Source organism: Barbatula barbatula (genome assembly GCF_947034865.1).
Source record: "Barbatula barbatula genome assembly, chromosome: 4".
Taxonomy (NCBI): domain Eukaryota; kingdom Metazoa; phylum Chordata; class Actinopteri; order Cypriniformes; family Nemacheilidae; genus Barbatula; species Barbatula barbatula.
Window position 1 is genome coordinate 6,210,538 of NC_136768.1, and position 23,489 is coordinate 6,234,026.

At 39.1% G+C, this 23,489-nt stretch overlaps 1 protein-coding gene across 1 annotated transcript in view; it reads right to left on the reverse strand.

The window, feature by feature from the left end:
* Positions 1–23,489, reverse strand: part of LOC306893110 (plexin-B2-like) — a 77,121-nt gene that overhangs the window by 23,853 nt on the left and 29,779 nt on the right. Inside the window, exon 2 of the mRNA XM_079454691.1 lies at positions 16,194–16,261. The gene's annotated coding sequence lies outside the window, so the exon portion shown is untranslated. The remainder of the gene's footprint in view (positions 1–16,193; positions 16,262–23,489) is intronic.

Sequence of the window (23,489 nt, forward strand, 5' to 3'; positions counted from 1 at the left end):
ACTGCCTTGCATCACTAAATTATGGACTCCATTCAAAAGAGGCGATAAGAAGGTGCTGCCCTTTTCCCCCTCTAGAATCGTTTATATATATATATATATATATATATATATATATATACAGGCCCAGATGGTGGAGAAGACACCAGACGTCCGTTCTGCTGTTTGATCGGAAAAGGGAAAAGAACCAGGGCAAACAATTAAAGTGTTTACGACTGAGCAAAGCTGCACCACGGCACTTACAGATTGAGGTTAATAGCAAAAATGCCCTTGTCTAACATGTGTGTGAAAAGGAATTAAAGGGAAGCGTGTGTGCACTAACCGGCTGGTTCAAATCAAGTTAGAGATGAGTGCAGGGGTTAGGGCAATTACTCTAGCTTGTAGTGAACTAGTTCAGGACGTTCTCACATGGCCTGATGGCCTCCGGGAAACCGACGGGGGCAAATAAACAGATAAAGACCATCTCATGCCTTCTGCTCATAGCACGTGCATATACACATTGAGGCTCTGTTTAAAGACCACATGAGCTGCCTCACAGCCTGTTGGCTACAAAGTCATGTTTTCTCAAGGAAATTTAAGTGGCCGACTTGGAATCCTTTTTGATAGAATCATGTTCTTAGGTGTTAAATTGGCAATAAAATTGTTTAACTGCAATAAAACCATGGGTGATTTTCATAAGGCACAGACTGTGTGACACAAATACAAATCTGCACTGTGATGTTAGCATGTGGCTAAGCTAACGCTGCATTAGTAAGACATCTTATAAATTTATACAAAATGACTTTGAATCAATTCAATTCAAGGTATATATTTAATGTGTTCCCTGGGAATCGAACGCATGGTCTTTGCGCCAACATAATGTTCTTCCAGTTTCACTACACGAACGTAAGCACACAGTATTAAAAAGTAAGCACATTGATAATCAAAAGTGTTGAAACGCTTCAGAGAATTTTTTTATTTTAAATTTAATCGGAAGGTTCATGTGTAAATGTTATGCCTTCAAATTACTTTTGAAGTCAAAAATATAATTGTGCCTAGGCCTACTAGACATTTCTTTCATTAGAAAACCAAAATTATTATTAAAAAAAATATTTTGAAAAGGCTTGGACAAAATAGAGCCCATAACAGAAAAAAAATCCCTGCGATGCTTTTAAAAAAGCTGGCAGAAAAAAGTGTGTTGATGGAAAAATATAAATACAATTGCGGTGCACAGTTGTAGTGTATTAACATTTGTCTCAATTCAATGTTCTAGACTTTTTACAGCCTTGCTGCAGTGCATTATGGGATTACCATATTTGCAAAATAAGTGATGTGCTACTTTAGAATTTGTATTTTTAATAACTGATGCCAATATCTAGAGTGCAGGTCAGTTAGTGGCCAATATAATGCCAAGACATGCATACAAAAGTAATGATGGCAATAGAGACATGACCAAAAAGTGACGGAAACTGTTTTGCACGGAGTTCACGACAAAATATGAAAGTGTTCAATATCTATTGACAAAGCTATAGGAGTATTTGGAGGAGAAATTTGGCAACTGTTGCATGAGCATAATAGGCTAACTACACAACACTTGTTGTTCTTCAAAGCGGGTGTAGTTAGCTGCCAATACCCATAATCACAGAATGACACAACAAGAGCTGATTATATACATCGATCGAGTGCAACTATGGTGCCTTAAAATGCACCTCAGTAGAGTATTGGAACAGAGTTTGAATGTATTTGTGTACAGTGAACCTTTCCAGAATTGCTGTATTCACCCACCCCTCTTCATTAGCGTTCTTAAAACATCTCTATCACAATCTCTGCCTTCCATCACCGTGCTCCCCCGCTCTCTTGCGCTCAATCACTGGTGCTGCCGATAATCACTCTATTCTACAGCTGTCAGCCTCGGAGAGAGAGAGAGAGTGAATGTGCGCGGATGACAGCAGTGTGGTGAAACATGTAGCTCAGACTTTCATAAGCCTGGTTGAAGCGCTGAATGCCCAACCGCGGTTTAGTTTCATAAAGCTGCTCGAAAACAATTTTGATGCAATTTGTCAGCAACGCATCATCCACGGTTACTCGAACTGGGATCAAAGTGGAGCGTGCCGCTCGTGCTGCGCGATCGTGGTTCGATTGCGAAAACGTAGGGATAAATCAAGAGTCTGTTTTATGCTAATGTAATCTAAACAGCTCTTGTTAGGAACAGATGCAGTTAATTAACGTTTTGATCTTTATGTCCACCCCCGAACATCTAAATGTAATTCTTTGAATATGAAAGTGATGTTCAGATGTTTTATTATCTCTTTGCCTTCATTTTATTTTAATAACTCTGTTCTTCTCAAAAAATGTATACAAAATTATGTAGAGTAAAATGTGTGTTTCCATCTGCCCCCATGTAATCATATTGCTCCAAAATGTCCTCCTCTTGTGAATAAAAAGGCTTTATGCAAAACAAAAATTACTTATTAGAGTTTCGGGTGAATTATAACTCGAAAACTGATCTTTGGTTTGGGGCGATCTGACCTTTCCACAAATGAATCTGCCTACTGCACCGTGCTGAAGGTCAAAGTCAATAACTTTATCACACCTGACAGTTCCAGCAGTCTTCGGAGAGATGTGCAATGAGATACCGCAAGTGATTATTACTGCTAAAGAGAGGTTTTTGGAAGGAAAGAACGCAATAAAAATTATCATCTGCCAGAAATATCACATAGAGGTCAGTTTAACTTGTCCAGTGACGAATTCAGTTTAATCCATCTGTCTTTTCAAAGTTCCTCAAAGCAATTTCCATATTAGCTGACCCACACATGAATAACTTGAACATTAACAAATGTCTACAAATTTCCTTCTTTCTGATTTTGCTACTCAAAAACCAACTCATCACATGCATCCGTGCACACTCGCACACATAAGCATCCAAGTGAGGCCGTGTCATCTCATTCCCTGGGTTGTGGAGAACAGCAGGCACGTAGATTAAATTTGACTGCTCATTGTGCTGAATCTATAATTCTCTCCACTTCAGTGCCTTCAACAAGCTAAGAATACAGAGAGGTTCCCCCAAGCTATTAACTCAAATATGCACACATACACATACTAACACAAGAATCTTCCACCCACACAAGTTTGAATAAAGTTGAACTTCAACATGTAGGTAAATATGCATGTTTACACTGCACAGCCAAAAAAAACGTGAACATCAAATCAACCACATTTGAACATTTCCCTTTTAAACCACAGGCATTAAATTGATGTTTCACTCAAGATTAATTTTCTTCATGACATCCAAAACGTGTTTGTCGTATTTTCTTTTGCAGAACAGAAAAGTGTTGGTCCCCATTTGACTTCCACGGTATGGACACAAATCCACTGGCATTTCTCAAAATATCCAGATAAGAGAGTCATTTACAGATTCGGCAAGACATGAGGATGAATGAATAAATGACAGACTGTGTTTTTGAGTGAACTAAAACTTTAGGATGGACACGTTCCTTACATTGGTGCAATAACCTCTTCCCCTTATCTGTCAGGACTTTTAAGCAAATGTTGAAACATGGCTGTTGGAATTTGCTCCCATATAGTCATCATTCCTACTCATCCCCAAGTTTTTTGATGATGCTCAGGTGTTGGCCTCGTGCAGGCCAGTATCAGTAAACCATTTAACCATTGGCTTCCGATGACACCGCAACACTTCTCACACCCCTGACATCTTTGATACATCACAGCGCCCTTCAAGTAATGTTAGTGTACCACTTATCGCTAGCTGTGAGTGATTGTGGCCATGTTCTTGCATGTTAACAAAGACAGAATGAGAAAGGCTTGTGGAAAGGAACACAGGCAGACAACCAGAGAGATCGACTGGAAACAAGGAAGCCAAGTACGACTCGGCACAGAAACGACAAGGCCGTCTTTGTGAGCATGGCTGCTGGTGGGATCCTGCCCATAAAAACACAGCCATTCAGTCCTATTCTTCTAAAACAGGCCAGCTAACTTAGCCTGAACCTATCCGACAATAAAAGCAAAAACAAGCATTTAGAAAGGGAACAGAAGCTAATGAATGCATGGATGGGTGCGTAAAACAAATGAATCCTCTGTGTAGAGACATAATGGTGTGGCTGACAAATTACAAGAGTGGAAGAAGAGTTTGTCGACTACTTTAGGGCCGAAGAGTTCTCTAGGAGGCAGCAAAGCATGCCAAAGTCATTTTATACGCTATCTACTCTTCTTTTCCTCCTCTTTATCTTCATCCCTCTTGTTCTCTCTCTCTCTCACTGTTTTCCCTCGAGCTATGGAGTTTACTGTGGAGATAACGTATCTTTTCCACATGATAGCTTGCCTAATTGCTCTCACTTAAGCACACAACCGGCAGCTCCATCCAGAACACATTGTATTAATAAATTACACTGGGGTTTAATTAGCCAGCACTTCGACGCCTCGGGCCAACACGCACACACATCCACCTTATTAGGTATGACTATCAGCGATGGCTCACGGATGTTGCGGCTAAAAGTCAATAACTTTACCAGAGCTGACATACATTCAGCTGTCTTAAGGGAAATACTGTTAGGCAAATAAAGAGTTTTTTCGAAGGAAAGGGTACAACAAATAATAAAACTGTCAGGAACATAAAACAGAGGTTAATTTAATTTGTCTAATATTAAAAAAGTTAGAAGCTACCTATTGATGGAACAGTAAAGTGGGGTCCAAAGGTCTGGGCTCAAGGTTGTCTAATTTAGTGCTTTTTCTTTTCAAAACAAATGATTGAATAATACAAAAAATGAGAATAAAGTGTAGCCTATAATGAATCTATCACGTATAGCCCCTTTTTGCTTTAATGTCGGCATTCGCTTTAATATTAGACTTCATCAAAGTGTCCCATGATCCAAGTTTTCACGTCAATAAACCATAACAGTCGAAATTAAGGTTCGTATTTTTCACCACACACATACACACTGCAGTTGGTGTGATACAAAATATCCTGAAGTACATCTTTGCAGTGAATGAGAAGGACCCAGTGGATTATGGGAGGCCGAATAACTTTTTTTAGAGGGCAAACATTCAGTACGACACTCATCGGTGTATTTAGTGAACAGTTAACGTATTTGGATTTTTGTCAAAGACATCCCACCACTAGACTAATTACAGAGGGCTTATAAAACCTCTATGATTTCCATAATATATATAAATATATTCAAATAACCACAACTGCAGGCATTTATACTTCACAAATCCTCTATGGCTCACCCACTCTATGACCAACTTAATGAGAAAAGGACCGTTAATAAAAAAATCCTACTACTGAATAGTTCTGGGATCAATTCTTACTCTCCGGTACACGTACTAAATCTCTATCCCGTAACAGGCACAAACAGCATCTTACTGTTCATTATCAGCTATAGTACGGTATTTAGGAGTGTTTATCGCTACATTTAGTCATTTAGCAGACGCTTTTATCTAAAGCACAAATCCTACGCATCCAACGACTTACCAATCGGAATCAAGTATTTCAGATTTCACGAATTACAATAGACATCCACTACAAATAACACAACATAACACTGTGCATACAGGAGTGCAAAAACACATGCACATCTTCATCACTCCACTGTACATATTCAGAGCAGTGATTTCTAAAGTGGATCATAATTAGACCAGCAAAAACACCCACAAGCACATTTACCATGCCATTATAGATCCTCTCTGAAGCCTTTTATCAAAAAGCGACTCGCTTTCAGCGAGCGTGTCTACGTGTGTATAAAACAAACACTGCATGATCGATGCCGAGAGATATTAATAAGAAGTTTGATGATTTATGGCCTGCTAAAAGGTGAACGTACTGCATTATGAATCCAACAGCTATGACTGCATTTAGATTATATTGAGATGCTTCAAGACATGTGTGTGGGTAAGGTTTTGCAAACACTGTGTACAAATGTCCCCACTAGGATGAAAAACTAAACTGAAATACATATAATACATTAAGGGCGTGTTCATACAGCAGTGTGTTCGTTTAGTACTTTTGGTCCGGACCAAAAAAAGTTTACACTGGCATTTTAACAGCAAACCAAACCCAACAGCTTGCTGAGTTCGTTTTAATCGAACCAAACATGGCATATATGAACACACCCTAAGACTCCTTTAAGGGACAGGGAGGGAATTTATTTTATTTTTTTGCATTCTCACACATCATGTTTTGCATGCCCTGCGAAAGTCTTCTATCTATAAAAAATATCTAAAAGTTTCTTTGAGGGAAGGCAAACTATAACAAAAAAGAAAACAAAGCTATTGACTTGGTTCTAAAAATAGACTGACCTGAATAGTGTATTTCTATTGATACGTTTTCACATACAATTTCCACAATTACTGCAGAAACAGGTATTAAAAAGCTATATCGCTAAAGACATTTCATGGACATAATAGTTTGCACAGACCAAGGAAATGATATTTGCCATACACCAACCTTACCTAACCCCGTTGACATAATTAGATCTGAAGCTAACATGATTTGTAACAGTGAGAATCCCCATAAATGTCCTCGTGCGAAAGACACATTACATTACATTACATTAGTGAGCACACTTTCAAAAAGAGGGCCCTCAGAAGTGCAAACCTCACACACACCCTCACGAAGACCCATGGAACTGATTCAAGACACACACGCTCAGGATGACACGTGCGTTTCATCATCCAGACAGCACAGCGCTCGTTTCAATCTCCCAATGGGCACTTGTTCGGTCTCTTTCTATCTGTCTGTCTCTCCTTAACTCTCCAAGACTGAATGACTATATCTTTCCATTGTGTGTGTGTGTGTTTCAGTCATACACCCTCCTGCACGCATCTGAACCGAAGGCGAAACAACACTGAACCATAATATAGGGTCTGAAATTTAAATTACTGTATCTAAGGGCATTTCATGAATTCAAACTGGCAGAAAAATGTTTCTAGGTTGGCAGGTTGGCGCGCATGTCTGTAAGGGCTTTACTCTGATTGAAAAATAATTTCTAGAGAAGCGTCAGAACATGTGGCCATAACGTGGGTGTTTTTGTGAATGCCTGGAATTGCACGGTGACTAATTCAGATGGATGGTTCTCGAGGTTATCAGCTAGAAAAAAATATTTAAGAGTGTCACTTAACTCTGTCGGCAGATTAATATCCACTTCTGTACACGTTTTCATTTAATGCACGAGTTAGATAAGCAGGCAGCTAGATTAATTTTTATTTATTTATGACCCATAAGCAGTTTCCCAATCATTCTCCTTCACAACTCCTTCCTGGTGGAACATTCTTCCTAACTCGGTCCGGTCAACCACATCTCTCACAACCTTAAAAAAACTACTTAAAACCCATCTCTTCTGTGAATACTTGACAGACAAATGAAAAAAAAAAGTCTCTCTTTCTCTCAACAGGTAGTGGTCTAGCTTTTCTTGAAACTAGTTACTTTGTATTAGCACCTATTGTGTTATTGCTCCTGTATGACATATCGCCTTTTGCTCCCTGAACTCTTTGCAAGTCACTTTGGATAAAAGCGTCTGCAAAATGGCTAAATGTAAATGACCCATAAGCACGAATGACGGTTAAGAACCGGTCTGAGTTCCACTGCATGACAGATTACACAATCCGACAAACTATTTGTAACAGGAATGCAGAGTTGGATTGTGTGTTTGTATTTACTATTGATATGTACTGTATGTCCAAAGATACAATAAAGACGGTATATGAAGAGGTTAAATGTTCCAAAACTCAGCTTATACCATAGGGTAACCTGTTCTCTCAAATCTTTCACACGCTTTATTACAGAGAAAGGCGGGTAATCCGCTTTCCATTTTGTGGATGAATCAACACCGTTTAGAAAGCAAAACCGAGAAAAATTCCAAAGCCAGTCTCGCTATTCTATCACAACTAAATATGTACAAACCATTTACCAGAGCCAACATTACATATTAGTTCAGCAAATAATAATAACTTCTGCCTTAAGCTGAAACTTTATAATGGAAGAGACAAGTAGTTATTTCAGTCTAAGCCATTGTGCTGTTTAAACTCGTGTAAGTAGGCTTCGCTAATGCTAGCTCATGTGACGACGCAGGGGAAAAGTCACTAATCTGTATTACAATACACTTGCAGCTTATTGAAAATTCCTGAGCGTTCCTTTTGATGAGTATTTTTCTGGATGCTGACATGGTCACGTGTTAATGCTAATAAAATACGTTATGACCTAAAAACTTGTTTAGAAAATGCTTCAAATTAAGACACCGAAAAAAAAAAATCGGGTAACAAGCATGATTAATATAAATAAAATAGGCTTTGCGATTAATTGAATTCCATTGTTGTTTGACTGGGAATATTTCTTATTTTGAAAATTACTCTTCTTGGTAGCCAATTTAAACTCATGGATTTAAAACCCACATTTTTCTAATTCTTAAAGGGATAGTTCACACAAAATGAAAATTTCTGTCATGAATTACTCGCCCTCAAGTTGGGTTGAACAGTGAACACAAGTAAAGATAGGATGTTGGCAACTGAGATTTCTGTAGCACCATTGACTACCGTAGTAGAACAAATTATTGTAGGTTCTGTTGAACACAAAATAAGACATTTGAAGAATTTTTACGATCATTTAGTTGTTTTTCCAATGGTAGGCCAATGGTGCCTCAGAAATTTCGGTTGCTAACATTTTTCTAAATATCTTTCTTTGTGTTTAACAGAACAAAGAAATGCATACAGGTTTGGGACAACTTGATATTGAGTCATTCATGAAAGAACTTTGATTTTTGGGTGAACTATCACCTTAATGTTGCCAATTTCTGGTTGTGACATAATCAAGCTCCCCCTCTTTTTGACCCACGCAAGTATGAGATAAGACAACAGAGTTAATACAAATTTGAGAGAGAGAGAGAGAGAGGTTTACAGCTGCCTACTTTTGGTCTCATGCAGCCCAAGCACTCCGTTGCTGATCGGTACCGCAGTCATAAGAAAGCAGGGCATTTGCAAGCTAAGCTGCCTGGGATTCTGTACTGGCCGCAATGCTCTGATAACTTCCTAATAGGCTGTTGAGAAACCAATTCAGCTTACAGGGAATAATGCAGAAATAACCTAACAGAAAGAAAGGGTGAAAGAAAGAGTCCAAGAAAAGAAAAAGACACCATGATTAATTTCACCAGAGATTAAAAGGGTAATGGGGGTAGTCAAGTTCAGACTTGTGGCAGTGGAGATAACCATTAGAGTACAATTAACATCATCCAGGGGCGTTTTGCTCAAGGAGCAAGAGGGACAGTGGGCTCCTATTAAAAATAAAATCTTAAAAAAATAATCAACTGGACAAAACCAAAAAGATGTGTGTAAAGCACTCACGTTTCCTTAATAAGTAGCTTCCTTTGAGCTCATTGTGTTCTCAATGAAGTGTCCAACGGCACTGTGATTGGTTGGATATTTTGTTAACAGGATAATATCGATTTATTGTGTTTGCAACAGGCGTGCAAATACGCGAATGGGTCAAATTTGTGGGAAATGGATGGAATTATTACAAAGAAATCAACGAATCTACTTGGCAAACACTTCCTCCCCTGTGAATACCATTACACCTGCTGTATCTATTGAGAATTTGGTGACTAATGGTCCAATGGGGAGGTGACTTAATACAAAAATTATTTCATGTTGCATGTACATTGTGATAATTATTAATATTTGAAGCAATGAAAACATGAGGCTTGGATTGAACGTTGTTGTAATAAGTTAAATTAAACAAAAATGCGTTACTATCAGTTACTCTTGCAACTGTAATGATGCTCCATAAATTCCGATAAAGAGCTTTGGTATGTGGTGGACTTCCGAAATGAGACCGCAATGCAGGAACCTGCAGAATATCAGTCTACCACCAAACAAACACACAGTCTAATCCTCGTAGTTTCTACACTCAATTACTGAGAAATCTGGGCTTTGATATTAAATCCCATCAGCAATGAGAGTATATATATATTAAGGTTCTACATCTGGCTTTGACCTGTGTGTGGACTTCCTTGTCTCCGCCTTATACCACACAACACTGAAAAGAAAAATTGAGTATGGATTCAATTTATTAAAAGGCATAGAAAAAAATATGAATCCTAGACACGTGACCGAAACCACACACAGAACATCAATGAATAAGAAACGGGTGCTGAGAGATGCTTTGGTTTAAGCAAAACTGAAGAGGCAGGTGGTTTAACACACCCAGAGAGCAGTATAATTTTTTAATATACAGGCAGCCAGTGGAAGTGATAGAGGTTATATTAGCTTACCCTTTCTCTTTTTTCTTCCCTTATCTACTCCTATGAGAGATTTTACAATTTGGGGTTCTTAAATTTCCTATTGCAGGTCAGCGATATCTGTTAATGCGGATTTGAAGGTTTCATAAGGGCGGAAAAGTGGAGAAGAATGTGGAGCAGCCTGAGCCAGACATAAGCAAAAAGACAAAACACTGAAGCAAATACTATATATGACCAATAAATACAAAACCTTTAATGCAAGATTTTGGTTATACACACACATCTGTCAAAGCCACAAAATGATGTGAAATAACTACTGTCGAGTAAGCGCAAGCATCAGTCTTCCTCTGGTTCAGCTCTCATGACCTTTTTTAATATACATTTCTGACAAAGATCTCAGTCTCTTTCCCGGGCTGTGAAAATCATCTCTAAAAACACATATCAAAAAGTGAGAGTGTTCTGGAAAGAAAGTGAGATCAAGACAAAGAGACTGTTGCACTCCTGCAGTTTTACCTTTGCATGCTGTGGCAAAAAGGTAAAGGTCAAGATGCGTGTCTAAGACAGCTGGAGGAAGACTATGGAAGAGGAAGGTGAATCAATAGTCTTGTCAGAGCTGAAACCCCTCGGTTGGCGGCTAGGGACACGGCCGTCTCGCAGCATCTGACAGCTAATTGTTCCTCCAAAACTTGCCGAAAGACACTGTCACAGCGAGGCAACACAAGCGTATGATTATCAAAATACCAAGTGACACAATGAAAGGTCAACAGAATAGTGAGGTGTCATACCTGTCTGTGTTTGTCCTCTCTCTAGACAGACAGAGCTAAAGATGTGAGGTGAAGGCGGGGTGTTGTTTCAGAGAAGCACATGTCAACTCCAAAAGCATGCCAACGCAACAAACTTTGACAATATTACAAGTCAATTACAATCTCATAGCTCTGAATCTGTGTCGAAAGAGCTTGTATATTTCCTTTCAGAAGCCCTCTCTCACGACTTCTGACCTCAGCGCTCTCCATTTATCGACCCAGCAGTAGACAAACAAGAGGCTGTTTACTCACAGACTCATGTGACCCTCTCAAGACCTTGTCATGCTATATAAAAATACATGTTGGTTGCACTTTCTTTTACAGTACATGCCCATAGTGTCATAGGTTAGGTTTATGGTTCGCACCTAGAAAAGGCATGGTTACACTGTAAGTACATAGTAGACACGTGTACAGGACTCTAAAATAAAGTGGTGCGGTTATGTTTTACATTTCCCTATATTCTCTGAAGAAAAGGTGAGTGCGCATGCACGCCACTTGCAAGTCACGATGCTAAAGTGAGTGGTTTGTACCCTGCTGATATCCAGTTGCTAGGGCATTCTGGTTGCTTGACCATGGCCCAAGTCAAACAGCCCAGCCACAATCTCTGTGATATTTTCTTCTCTCGACATGACTCAATGCAATTTTTCAGCCTGTTTTTTACTTGCTTTGAAGCGCAACTCATGTATAAAGAACAAACGCTGTGATATGTGGTCACTTAAAGGGGTTGTTTACCCCAAAATGAACAATGTCCATCATTTACTCACCCTTTTGTCATTTCAAACCTGTATGGCTTTCTTTCTATCTGCAGAACACAAAAGGTGATTTTTGAAGGATTTTGGTAATCGAACAACAGCGGAATGGTTCCCAACATTCTTCACAATATCTTATTTTGTGCTCTGCCGAAGAGTCATGCAGGTTTGAAAAGACAAGTTTTTCAATTTTATAATTTTAATTTTTAGATGAAATATTCCTTTAAGGGTTTATTCAAATACTGAACCCCAGGCATGAACCATAGCTTACCTTAGCAAACCAAGCACTACTACATTTCCAACAAATGTGTCATGTTTTAAAGAGATGGTTCAAATTGGAAAATTTGTGGTGATAAATTCATGACGACTGAGGCAGATGGTCTGCCTGTTAGTCTAGCACAGCTAAGACGTTTTATCGAGTGAATGCACAGACAGATATCAGCACTAATTCATTTACTCCTTCCTCCCAAATTCACTTCTACATATCACATCTCTCTCGCTCCCTCTGGGTCACTTTACCCCTACCAGGCATGAGAAGATTGCTCTGTCCGTTTGGTACTATGATTCAAGATAAACTCAAATACGTCTTAACAACGTTGAGCAAATTGGTGTTTGAACCCAGAGCAGCACCTAAAGAGTATTACGATCTCTCAGATGTCAGGGCAAACAATTTCCCCTCCCCTCATGCACCAGCGGGCTACAAACCTCGGTAAAACATTTCTTCTCTTCCTCTGGCATGCTATGTCACGGCCCCTCCGCTAGATCAAGGATTGTGGAATAAATTACAGCAATAGGGAATTCTGGGATAGATTGCAGCTATTACTGCTGGGAGAGCAAATATATCCATCAAACCAAGTCTTGAAAGAGAGAAAGACAAAAAACAACAAGACAGAGCTTTTTGTCGTCTTAACTTGCCCAGCAATTGATCACAACATGGCTGTTCAGCTAAGGCGTGCTCTTCAGATAACACCATCCAGGTAACCTTGCTGAGTACCGCTTGACAATCAGCTGAATTTTGCAGACAACACGCATGGACCTACAACATCAGGTACTCAACAACATCTGCAAGAAACAGGCCAAGTTGCTTTGCACAAAATAAAGTCAAATATATTAGTACGAAGGAAGAGTCATGGCGGGACAAAGACTCTTCCCTACACCATCTCCCTCTAAATCTATGACTTGGCTTTAAGACCATTTCCCTTAAATCCAGCTCGTATTTTCTGTTCCCTACCGTCTGGTTTCCCCACTCTCACTGATTATAAACTGAGGGAGGACAAGCGAGACTGCCCATAATTCTTCCCGAGCAGAGGTTCGATAATTTCAGGAAGGGGCTATATATCTAACTCCATTGCTTATTATTACACAAGGGCAGTAATTCTCCAAGCTCTTGATGTATAAGACTGCAGAGACTTTAACTCTATCAGAGTCGCTTGGCCAAACTAGGGCTTCCCACAATGCAACAGGGCCACTGAAAACAAAGATGGAATGTTAGCAGAACTCGCAGGGTCCAACTTTTCGCCATACCTGTCAATGGAGGGTGAATTTACCGGCCATTTGCTGACCATGAAATGGTATTTGTCATTATCGTTATAGAAATATATTTGATCTCTATGACAACTTAATTATTTAGCGTTTTATTATCCTTTCACATTTGTGACAAACAGCGCAGGTCACTGTCACTCAAACTATCATTGACAGGATGAGCCGGTTTCCCATCACAAAAATGTCACATCATGTCAAAGTTTATCTAGCAAATGCATAACAATATAGCGCACCGCATAAATGTTGATCTTCAACCCAGAGAAAACGTTTAGGGTATGAGCATTTACATAATTTGTTTAGATATTTTATATACAGTATATCGTATATTCATATATTAGTAGAAATAATTATAATTAAAAGTACTTAAAACAGTGAATAGTTTGCAAAACAATATGTCAAGCAATTTAAAACTCAGATAACATAAGATTTTTGTTTTGGTGGCTCAATGCGAAAAACGTTGCTTAAGTGCATTGACGCTTAACATTCTAGATAAACAACATTAACATTTCGATTCACTAATAATCAGACTTTTTACAATTCAACCTATCCCATGTAATCCCACACTACCTACAACCCAGCTATCAGCTATCAGCAATTTTTATTTACCAAATAAACAACATTTACTCAGGCTCGGTACATGCAATCTACAGGGGTACATGACACTGCTCAAACATAATATGTCAATCACAGTGAGTCTCGCAACACACTGCATGCGTGTGTTTGACTTTAGGGCAGAAGAGAGGCGGTCACCTGAGCACACAAGTTAATTTCATGTTAATGTATATTTATTTGCTCCTCTGGCCTCTCGAATCTACCCAAAAAGCAGCTTCCTTCTCCGACATGTCAAAGTGGCATTTACACTCAGAGGGCCCCTAAAGACGCATCATTCAACATAGCTGTTAAAATAAACTATCAAAACTAATAATGACAAGTACTAAATCAAACATCCCAAGGTTCGCTGGAAGGCTCTGGTGGTTTGACCTCTCTGGAAATGGACGCGAGGAGAATAAGCGATTGGGCGGGAGCCTACGCACGAATGCACACAGGAACGCGAGTATACATATACTCACTAAAATACAGAGACTTCATAGACACTCCACAAATATACGAGGTGGAAAAAAATGATTTACATTTTTCACTTTGTGTTTATGTTTACGTAATAGCCTACATCATTTTCATCTCAGTTAAATGTTTGGGAGTAGGAAATTGCCCACCATTTATTACTAAAAATATAAATCGAATCATATACACAAACACAATTTGAGATGATATTTTAAAATGTAGTATGTAATATTAATGAGGTACATGCTCAAACCCATTTAAAAGTAATTGGACATCACAGCAAAATGGACCGAAGACTTAACCAAATTGAATAAACCAAATAAAACATTACAACCTTCAGTTTTAATGAAGAAGAATTTGCTCATAACTAGCTTATTACAACTACTTGAGATGAATTTCCGGTTACATCAAGGTTGCCAGAATCCCAAACGAACCAGATTTTCCTCCATATGAAACAGCCTGAAGCCTGAGTGTTTGTGTCGCTGCAGAGGTGAGAGTTTAGGTGGTGAATCCACAGCTATTAAGATCCAGTAGCGAAGCAGACAGCATTTACACATGATATCTCACACTTCCTGTATGTAATCACTTTGTGCGCAACAAGCATGCACACATGCCTATTATCACAGTAACAAGACTGACAGAAGCTATTAATCATTGTCACAGACTGAGGCAAAATCAGTTTAAAGGCTCATGAAAAATGGCACGCGATAGTAAAACAACATTTACCATGGTCTCACTCTCCCTTATTGTTTTACAAAAGCTGCGGTTTTCTGTCTATAATAGGAGCTCGATGTTGAACGTTGCTGTTTAAAAGGGATAGTTCACCCACAATTCTTTCATCATTTTCTTAGGGGTTTGGAGAACAAAACTGTGGAAATGTTGTGCAATAAAAAAAAACTGTACAATGAAACTGAAAATGGACTGAGGCATCTTTTTGGGTTCAAATTCTCTCCTGAAAATATAAATCTTAAAAATTTCCATGACAAACAACATTATGAACTATCAGCTTTTTACTATTAAAACCATTACAAAGTTCCTTTATGAAGTGTGTTTTAGATATTATTCCAGTAGGATTTAATGCTGTTCCATCCACTAGACAACACCCTACTAATAAAACCCAACATTTTACCAGTAGAGACAAACATAGACCATTACAGTTGCCATTGAAACCAATGCAATTCTCATTACAACCACAAAGTCCATTAAAATAACAGCAGGGTCTAGAAGGTTTAATAAAGTAAGTCTTATTGGTTTGGAAAAACAAACGGGTGAGATGATGATCATTTTATTTTTGGGTGAGCTATCCCTTTAATAACAGGCAGAATAAATATTAGTTGATGGATTTAGAAAAGTCAGAGCTGCTCGTAATCTTCCTCGCAATCGCAATTCCTCAGCGCATCATGAATAGATCAGCCTGCCTGAGTCTCCAATATAAATGCACTCAATAAGTTAAAGGTGGAAAGACAGAGTGTGTTTAGAGTCTTCAGAGCGTCTGTGTTTTTTTCCCTGGTAGGTCAGGTTTCATCTTTCAATGACCTTCTTTGTATAAAACGTATGGATCCGATCTTTTAGCGAAGGACAACAGAGGCCAAGTCAACCAATAGCAGACGTGAGTCAACATCAGATGATCAGGGAGTGGCCGCAGAGCTGTTTAAGACAATCCCGAGAGTAATAACCACACTCCGATGTCTTCCTTTTCTTTCCCCGTCTCGCTGAAAAACTGTTTATCCAATTACATTACAACCGCTTCTCTTGGCTCCACCCTCCTCCCTCCCTATTGTAAAACCCAGAGTCACATGTTCTCATTCACCACTTACTTTCACTTTTCCACCTCTCTCTGCCCTCCGCCGCCTCTTCGTTTCCTCCGTTCCTTTTGGGTTTTGCACTATAAAATTGTGAGAGAGGGGAGAAGAAAGAAGGACATTCTATTACAATGAAAAGCACACAGAGGCCCACACAAAAAAAACTCATTCTGTGCATATTTCAATTCAGCACGAGTCACTCATACAAAGCTAGCCAAATTGAATTAAACCTCGGCGTAGACAATTTTGCACCCAATTTAGTGGTTTAAATGCATAATTTTCAATGAAACCAATGAGTGACTAAAAAATACACAATTTGGTGTTTAGTTGACCCTGGGCTATTACTTTAAAGACCCCATGAAATCAAAATTGGAGTTTTAGTCCATGTCTATTACCTTTGAAACTGCAGTCTGAAAAAAATTACTTTTAGTTTTAGGTGAGCTTGACAAGTATAATGTACAATCCCTGGAAAAATGGAACAAATATTATGACTAATCTAGCACTATGCAGATTTTTGTCCAATCAAATGCTTTCTAGACTTAGAATGGCATGATGTCAATTACATAATAGGGGTCTGAGTATATAATGAGTGAAAATGGATCTAAAACGTATTGTCTCAGGGAGGACCTGTGTTTGTCTGCAGCTACGACACCTTCTGTATCCGTTTTGTTTGGGTGTGCGTGTGAACATGTGTATGTGTGGGTTGAATCACAGGGACACAGAACTTTGATTGGTCACAGCCTTTTTTTTGGAAGGAACCACAAAGGCCTTCAGATGCGGGCGGGATAAAAGCTGTGCCTAATTAGAATATGACTATTAGTGATCCTAATAAAGCATACAGTGATAATAAGTACGGCTGTAAATTAGGTACATCCGAAGTGCTATGGTACGGTATTGGAAAAGTTTAAAGTTGATGCTAAAAATAAACAAACAATTACCCGCTCAATTTGGTATCTCCGAACATATAAGATCAAACTAAAACACTGGTATTTAAAATGTACAGTATGTATCTCCATGATGACAATAAACATTGCACTATTGCTTATTTTAGTTTACGAGCTGTAAACACAAGTTGAATAATTTTTTGCCATGTTTTTGTCATTTATTACATGTAATCTACTTTAATTAATACCTTAATTATTTGTATGACTGCACACATATGAGCGAGAAAGAGAGAGAGAGGTTTACAGAGCAGAAACATGATGATGGTAAATGCCAGACATGTTTCATTAGCGCTAACATCACCAATGAAGAGCCCTTGAAGAGCTTTAAACACACTGACACGCACGGACACACGCTCTCTCCCTACATCAGTGGAGGGACATTTATCCATGTCTGCATACTTTATACCTGGCTCGCTTCTTTTAAAGCGCTCATTCTTCTCAGTTGAACATTAGCTTTTAAAACCAGACAGTTTATAGTGTAAGTTGCCTAATATTCATGACTATACAGTAGTGAATAACTGTCCCATGATGTGGAAATGGTTTACTATATCGTTGACGCCACATCACACATAGTATGCAAGTAAGAACTAAGCTTTGTGTCTAGAATGTAGTTACAGGCAGTACATACTTGTAATAGATGACAGAGAAAACGGCTTACAGCAGTGCATTGTGGGATACTTTATTCTGTACAATGTGATCAGTATACTCCAGTGGTCAGTATGATATGCACACAGCTTGTGATTTTTTACAATGTCCCATTAGAATAGGTGTGTGTGTGCACATTTTAATGTATTTCACATATGGAAAGCTGCCCTGATGATTTCAGATGCTTTGTCTCACGGGTCAAAGGGATTTAGGTGTGGGCTCGAAACGTCATGCTTCATTTCACTGCCGTCCCAACATGCACTTCGACCTTGTTCTCATTTTGCGAGCATCTACTTTGCCATTCTCCATAACTTGGCTCCGTTTTATAAATCACCAATATGAAGCAGATGTTTGTAGTCGTGTTACTGAATTATGATCTCCCTCTGTCGCGTTCTCTCTCCATCACCCCCACGTTCATGCACACACGGATTTATGACGAAGTCCTTTCTGTCCATTCAGCTAATCAGGACGATCTGATCCATGCCTGGAGACGAACACACAAGGGCACGAATAACACCAAATGCACAGAACTCAACAAAACAACTTGGCTCCGAAAATGGGGTTTTCCATAAACTCAATGTTAAGGTATGAGAAAATTGCCTCCGTTAGGAGCAAAGGCGGTCCGTAATCAGCTTTACGGGGCAAATTGACCAAAACATTCAGAATGCGTGAGGTGCCAGAACCCAAACGTCCTTAAAAATATTTAGCAGGAGCAAACAGAGGGCTGTTTCAGTAATCTTTCCCGCAGCTTGATTCGGTCTGCTCTTGGCGCAAAACAAAACAGTGTTCCAACACAGTGAAACCCACCGAAAACTGGCAAACACTTCAAAACTGCAGTTACCACTCATTAAAACACACGAACACCACAACCACACAACTATGATCGGCAGATGAAAGAAACATCGGGTCGGATGTAAAAAACGAGTTTCGGTTCGCCAACTTTCCATTGGTTCACCCTCATGCCGTCATCCAAAATTCAATCCATCCAGAACTGAAGAACGGATAAAAGACGATAAGGAATTTTTGTTGAAAAAGCGTGATGTTGATGTTGGAGGAAATCAAGCCAAAATGGGCTTGCAGACTAGGCCAAGAACCAAAGAGGTTTAGGGCTGGTAGTAATGATGAGAAACACATCCATCCATGCAGAGGAACATATAAAAGGCAGCACACATGCTCAAGTCTGTTTGGAAGAAACCACGGAACCACAAACTGACCTTTATGATCAGGAACACACACACAGAGTTAGTCTGCAAACAATTGTGGACCTCCACATCGCTCTTAATAAACACACACACGTACACAATACGGATTCAAGAAGTACAGATGAAGCCACATCCATTTGTGATCTCACTAACACACAAAGGTAATGGGTTGGGCTTAGGCACTGTTCCATTTGACACCATCAACACAATTACCATAATAACACCAGAGGCCACGGCTGACACTCCCGCATGCTTGAGCTTCAGATCTACAGATTCCAGACATTCTTCCTATCAGGACTTTGACCTTTTCTAAGTGACCTCTGATTTATCATGGTATATGGTTTCCCCTTTTCTAACTGGAGCGGTCATTAATGACACATTTAAGTCATCCACAAACAAATATGCGTATTTACTTAGATATTGAATAAATGTGCAGCGCAGCAGGTCTACATGCTCACTGCAGAACCTTTTCTTTGTTGGAAACAGAATGGGCGAGATCGGGCAAAAGCAGATCTGAAAGTTCAAGAACACAATAGTCTCTAGAAGTGAACAGTCCCTGCATACCTTCATACAGCCCCATATTTCCAGTCACAATTGGTTCTGGTATCAGGCTAATAAATGTGATTTTAACAAGCACAAGACTACACCAAGCTGTTTTTTCAGTTTTGTGTGTTGAGCAGAGAAACACAAAGACTCTGCTGACCTGTTAGGAAAAGACCGAATGTACTGAACAAAACCAATGGATCCAGAATTTTGTTTAATAAAATGTATAAATTAAAATGATTAAACAATTTATTCAAGCAAATTTGAAAGATATTAAAATATCCCATCTCTTATAGTTGACTTTTTAGTTCTAAAAGAAACAAATATTAGTATAGTTTATGCTAGGGCTGTGACGATAACTACATTACTGCAGTAATGCGATGCCGACCGTGGTGTTGAGGTCATCACTGGACTTTTATTTTGCTGGTGAAAGTTACAGGACTGCATATGATGTGAGATATGAAATATAAACACAATAATCACCGTTTATAATTTACTGTCTTCCGTCCTATGCTCAAGAGCTGTCAAAAACAGCTTCCCGCGCAAGGGAGAGGCACAGTACATTAAACATACGGGGGATTTATTTTGAGAGTGTCTAATTATTATTTATTAAATGCTAGGTTTAAGCTTAAAACAAGAACATGTTTGTGAAATGCATAGATATCTTTAGTGAAATAAAACAAAGAAAAACATACCAGTTTTTGCTGAAACAAAATAAATACACCACGAAATAATTTACAGACCGAGCAGCCGCTCAACACAAACAGTAATATAATAACCAGTGTTTTTCACGGCTGTGATCCATGGGATATGACATGTGTATCTGTATATGCGATGGCACAGCTCCCATGGCAAAACCGGCCCACAATGCCCATATGCCACCAGTTAACTTTACCATATCAAGTCAAGCCATCAAAGAGAGAGGGAGAGAGAGAGAAAGGGAGAGAGAAAGAGAGATGGAAAAAGAGACCGTGTCTATGTGTGTGAAACAGACTGGGCCAGACTCCAGTGTCGCCCGCTTTCTCACACACCCACTTTAGAGCTCAAGGCAGGAGAGAGCAGGCAGCATCGCTCTGGAACATGCTCCCATGGCAACAAGAACTCGGAACCCAGAGCCTGAGCATGAGATGACACGGTATAACACGAGAGGACACCGAGCCAGAGATCTGGACTGGAGCGGAGTGCTGGCTCAGTTAAACCTGAACAGCAAATTATCCTTTTTAATATCACTCGTGTGAAGACCAGTATAAGGATTACTGGTGCATGTGTGTACAAGTGTGTGTGTGTGTGTGTGTGTGTGTGTTTGGGTGATTTCAGAGTGTAGTTCTGAAAATAAAACACCTGATGGTTCCACTGAAATGCTTGACAGGACAGAAAGCAATTTAATTTCATACGGGAGACAGAAAAAAACAACAGATTGAAAAAAAAGAGGAGATGATAAAAAACCAGAGCAGTGTGTGAATTATAGGGCTGTATAAAACCATTTCACTATCCATTTCTCATGAAATACAGGCTGACAGCGTTTCACACGGGTTGGCCGGGCGAGGTTAGTCTGCTTTTGTTTAAAAGGTGACACTCGGCCACGGCTCACAGCACACGCTAACCACCATCCCGGCACACCGCATACTATCTGTTAAACATGTGTTCCTCACCAGGATAAAAAGAAAATACTGTCCAAAAACCATTTATCCTAAGTATAAAGTGGGTTAACGAAGCTGATTTGTGATGTAATGTATTTTTAGAAAAAAAATGATTCTTCAGATTTTTTGAAAACCAGAATAAATATGCATATAGATCTTTTTGATACGTATAAATGAAAGTTAAAAAGCTTTTAAAGTAGGCAAAGAAAGAAACCATGAATATAAAAAAAAATCTTGATGTAAAGCATCACACGGTTTTGCAACTAAATAATGAATACACAAGCGAACTTCCATTTTTGGTTGCACCATTACATCAGGCGTGGCATATCAATTTCATTTGAAAGAATGGTTTCAAAATCTTGATTGTATTGCACACATTCCGGCCTTGCCAGATATGCAGTTTCAAGCAATGAAGTCCTCAATCTAGCTCGAAATTAGCTGGGGCAAGGTCATTTGTGGAACTGATTTGTGAAACTTGAGAGCGGGCCTGTTTGGACTACCAGCTGAAATAAACCAGCATTCGGAAGCGGTCTTTAACCTTGTTTATTCGCACACTAATAGACCATTTGACTGGATGTTTTTAGGGCTTGTCAATCGGTTACCTGGAAAAACTCAACAGTTGCGGTTAAGCGATTTGGCATGTTTCTCATGCACATAAAATGCTTAATGGTGAATAAATACAATAATCACCATCTAAAAGATCTCTGTTGAATAGCCAAATTTATATTTCTTAATAAGGTACAATCTTTGTGTTTGGTTGGTCAAATGATTTATATTTCTGTAGTGTAACCCAGAGCCATTGAGAGAGAAAGAGAGAGAGAAAGAGAGAGAGAAAGAGAGAGCGAAAGAGAGAGAGAAAGAGAGAGAGAGAAAGAGAGAGAGAGAGAGAAAGAGAGAGAAAGAGAGAGAAAGAGAGAGAAAGAGAGAGAAAGAGAGAGAAAGAGAGAGAAAGAGAGAGAGAAAGAGAGAGAAAGAGAGAGAAAGAGAGAGAAAGAGAGAGAGAAAGAGAGAGAAAGAGAGAGAAGAGAGAGAGAGAGAGAGAAGAGAGAGAGAGAGAGAGAGAGAGAGAAAGAGAGAGAGAGAAAGAGAGAGAGAGAAAGAGAGAGAGAGAAAGAGAAAGAGAAAGAGAGAGAAAGTCACGTCAACTCCTAGACAGTATTTCACAGCAATAACAGTTCATGGAGCCTCTCCAAAAAACAGACCGATTGAGGTTACATTTGAACCCATCTAAAGACGCAAGTCGTTTAATGAATAAAAATAAAAGAAATTAAAAGAATTAAAAGAAAAACACAATTAATATTACAATATCGTCATCGCTCTTGTTCTTGTGAACCGTCTCGTGGGATAAGTGTTTCATCACACCCCTATCAATTAGCTTTAAACACAAACCAGCTTCTGCATTTTTAGAGATCGATTCCTGTTGCTGGAGGTTACACATTTTAGCAAATGCATGTAACCAGTGTCATATTTCCTGAAACATCAAAGCGTAAAAAAAATGCAAGTCTACTTTGCTGCACGAATTTAGGGGACTTAGGCATTTCGACTCTCTGGAGTTAAACTGCTGTATATAGAGCAGTTTTGTAGTACAAGACTGTCTAAATCAGAACTCCTCCAGTATAATACGCCTAGACACAGTTTGCTATCTAAAACGATCTCAACGACATCAAAATTCCTAGCACATCACAAGCCTGAACATACAGTACGGGACCCTTGACCCAGTAATCTTCGCTTGCAAAATCTGATCTGTGTCTGAGCGGATGTGTAAACAAATTAGGGTGGCCATGACCATTTTTGAAGGCCGTTTGGTTTTACATTTAAAACAGACTGTGAGACAAGCCAATATCAACACTTCATCAAGAAAATATAAACACATCCATCTACAAAAAAGTGACATTAAGTTATACAAACGTTGACCTTTTAGGTTTCAAAATAAACATGTGAAACAGCAAATTTGCAGTTTTTAAAGAAACAGCAAAAGTATTATATAGAGATGTTATGGGGTGACAACCTCAGCCACCATTCACTTTCATTACCGCAGCTGCAACAATTTAACGTGTCATTATTCTAAAGTAAAGCCAAATAGGTGTGAAACAACACATACATAAATGAAACACGTACATAAAATAATCTTCATGTTTGCGCAAACTAATCCGTGAATCTCTTTGTGCCGTTTCACCGCACGACTTTCCTAAAACTGTCTGCTGCATAGGACCATATGCTGTAGAAACACACATGTACACACTCACAGATGGCCAATACACAACAGAGGGGCTTGGCACCCTTTCCACACAAACTATGTTCTCTTCCATCTGCCCAAAAAAAAGGTTCAGGTGGCAC